The sequence below is a fragment of the Egretta garzetta genome, unplaced genomic scaffold, assembly GCF_000687185.1.
Source record: "Egretta garzetta isolate BGI_Z169 unplaced genomic scaffold, ASM68718v1 scaffold7, whole genome shotgun sequence".
In the NCBI taxonomy this organism is placed as follows: Eukaryota; Metazoa; Chordata; class Aves; order Pelecaniformes; family Ardeidae; genus Egretta; species Egretta garzetta.
The window spans coordinates 3,705,927-3,708,810 of NW_009260350.1; the positions used below are offsets into that span (position 1 = coordinate 3,705,927).

The window sequence follows — 2,884 nt, forward strand, 5'->3', positions numbered from 1 at the left end:
TGGCAGCTAACATGTCAGAAGTTCAACGGGGTGTCTGTTTGCTGTTTAACACCCTCACCCCACCCAAATCCCCAAACTCAAGCCAAACAAAAATGCTCTGTAACAAACACCCCCACGAGAACGTAGTTACCTCTCAGTAATAAAGCTAATTTACTTGTAATCCTTTCTGGTATGCTTATGCTCTTTAACTCTAGCCCAGATCTGGACCAGCAGAGCTGTGCAGCTTGAAAAGGTTGTTGCAATTTAATGCTCCACTTGTAACCATGTCAGGATATTATTTTTTTTTTTCCTGTATTGGTGCCAAGTCTTCATGAGCAAACAAGTGGTTTTCTTCAACAATTATTTTAGGTCGGAACAACTGGGTTTATTTTAAGACAATTTGATCTGTTTTAGGCTGAAACAACGAACAGAAACACCTAAGGAAATTACTCTGAGCGGAATGTGAAGGCGTACGAACTGCATTATTTTATGGAGCCAGTGCAGACCTGCAGCAGCTGCTTGGGAAAAGTGATGCTGAAGGTTTTTGTGCCGCCTTTTCATCATTGGGCTCGATGAGAACTGAGTTAATTTGCTTGTGAGTCAGGAGTACAAAAATACAGTACAGAACACGTGGTAAAATTTTACTTAAATGGAAAAAACCCTCCATGTTACTCTTCAAAACCAACGCTCTCAACTAGTGGCCATGCCAACCCATAGAGTCTCAGCTCAAATTGCTCATTGCAGAGCGCTCCTGTGAGACAGTCTGGGGTAAGCTGGCTTTACAACACGACTTTTAGCTAACAGATGGGTGCAAGGAAGCTCCAGCTCTCAGGCTGTGTGTTTTCGCTGACCTTTCTGTGTGAGCGGGCTGCTGGGCAAGATGGGGACTGCTGCTTGTTTGGCTTTTATGCAGAGAATTTAAGAAGTAACTCCCACAAAAGTCTCTTGCCATTCTGTGAGCCACGTGCCTTGCTTTCTGCTGGGTGTTTGTGCTCGTCCCAGCTCTGAAGGTGCATGCCAGGCTTTTCTTCTTCTGCCCTTGCTTTGCAAGTTAAATCATGCCCTTGCAGGGGACTTCCTGTGTTCTCCTTGTCCCCGAGGCTTTTGACGCCTTTGTAGCTTGAGTTTGGTAGGTGGTTGGCCTGATATACAACCCGGGTGATTTAGCTGACTATTCAGGACTAGCTGGATAGAAACTTCATTTTGCCTGCGTGCTAAAAGCCATCTTAATTGGAAAAGCTGCACTGCGATGCCCAAGTGGCCTCCTTGTGTGTATTGATTCAGTTCCAGATTGAAGCTTTTTGTTCATTTGAATTCCCTGCTGCTCGCTGTTTAGCTTGCTTTGAGAAAAAAAAGAAAAAAAAGCCTGTCACGTTGCTGGGTGGTGATTCCTGGTAGGTTTTTTTTATTTGTAGAGTTGAGCTCTTAAAATCTTGGGCGGCCTCCCGGGAGCTCCCGTTGCAGTGGTGTGTGGGTGGGCGCGGAGCCATCCGGCAGGAGCTGCTTGGTGGGATTTTCTCCAGCAGCCAGGTGCGATGCCTATTTTCCATCCGGTTGGTTTCATAGGGACAGTCTGCTGAATTAAAGCTTCTAATTAGAGTATTCTTTCCAAATGGAGTGTTTAAAGCCTCCTGTATCTTTGTGAAATCGATGAAGACATCAAGTCTTGCTGCCAGCGAAGCTTCCCTGCAGGACGTGTGCTTTTGCTTCATATTCCCCACTCTGAACCTGTGGAAAACAACAACAGCTGAGTAATTCCTGAAGATCTCGTCTGTGGTACCGTCCTCTGGAGTTAGGTATGTGGATTTAGGAACTTCCAGGAGTTGCACAGCAAAGTAGTTGGACCATTTTAACTGCCCTTGATTCCCCCTTTTAGGTTATTTTTTGGCTTAAGTGACTGACTCACTTGGAAATCTACAGCACAAAGGTGATGCCTGTGTTGGAAAGCAGTTTAAGCATGGCAAAACCAGTCTGCTTGACTCACTAATGATCAAAACTCTCTGGCAGCCTGCCAGAGCAGTTTAGAAACTTATAGATTTACTATTATCTATAATTAGTGCGTCTGTAGAGGAGAATCTAATCCCCTTGAACAGTGAAGTGTTTTCAAGGAGACTAGAGAGGATCTTTTAGGTAAGTCTTAATTCACCAAAGGTTGGCATTGGCTTTAGGGATCGATGCTCCAGATGAGCGGTGTCTTCTCCACACAGCTTTCTCCCATTTGGAAGAGAGCTCGAGTTTTGTGTTGTCTCCTCTGGGGGTTTGGTCCGTAGCCGGTTATTCATGGGTGAGGTGTCTGGAGAGCCTTCAGCAGTACTTTTTGTGGTTGCAGGACGTAATAGCTAAAGCAAATGGGGAAGGAGAAGACACTTCATACTGTCTATGATTTGGTCATTGTTGTGATGTAAAAGACTCCTCGCCAGAAAGCAGCCTCAGCTCCCCTTGCCGGGTCTGCTCTTAGGGGAGTGACGGGTGCTTGGGCAGTTTAGTTGCCATGTCTTTGTTATCCTGCTAAGGTGGAGGGCATGGGCAGCCCTGTTCCCTGGAAAAGCTGTGTTTCCCAGTGCAGGATTCTTCACTAGCTTTGTTTATCCAACAGTTAACTCTTGCTTAGCGTTGTAAGGTCTTGAGTTTTTTTTCCTGCTTCTTGTACTGAGACTCCAGCTGAAAGCTGAGACGGTGAATGCAGGCAGGAGCTTGAAAAGCGCTGCTGATAGTAGAGTCCTGGAGGAATGGTCCTCCGGTCCAACACCTGCTCAGCGAGGGGTCACCCGATGAGATTGCTCAGGGCCTTGAGCTGCTGACGTTTGAATATCTCCAAGGTGTGAGGTTACATAGCCTCTCTGGGCCCCTCTTCCAGTGTTGGAGCACCCTCGGGGGGGGGGGGGGGGTGGCGGAGGGTCGCTGT

At 46.8% G+C, this 2,884-nt stretch overlaps 1 protein-coding gene across 1 annotated transcript in view; it reads left to right on the forward strand.

Annotated features, from left to right (window-relative positions):
* The first annotated feature begins 459 nt into the window (after positions 1-459).
* OSBP2 (oxysterol binding protein 2) overlaps positions 460-2,884 on the forward strand; it is a 128,754-nt gene continuing 126,329 nt past the window's right edge. Inside the window, exon 1 of the mRNA XM_035898422.1 lies at positions 460-747. The gene's annotated coding sequence lies outside the window, so the exon portion shown is untranslated. The remainder of the gene's footprint in view (positions 748-2,884) is intronic.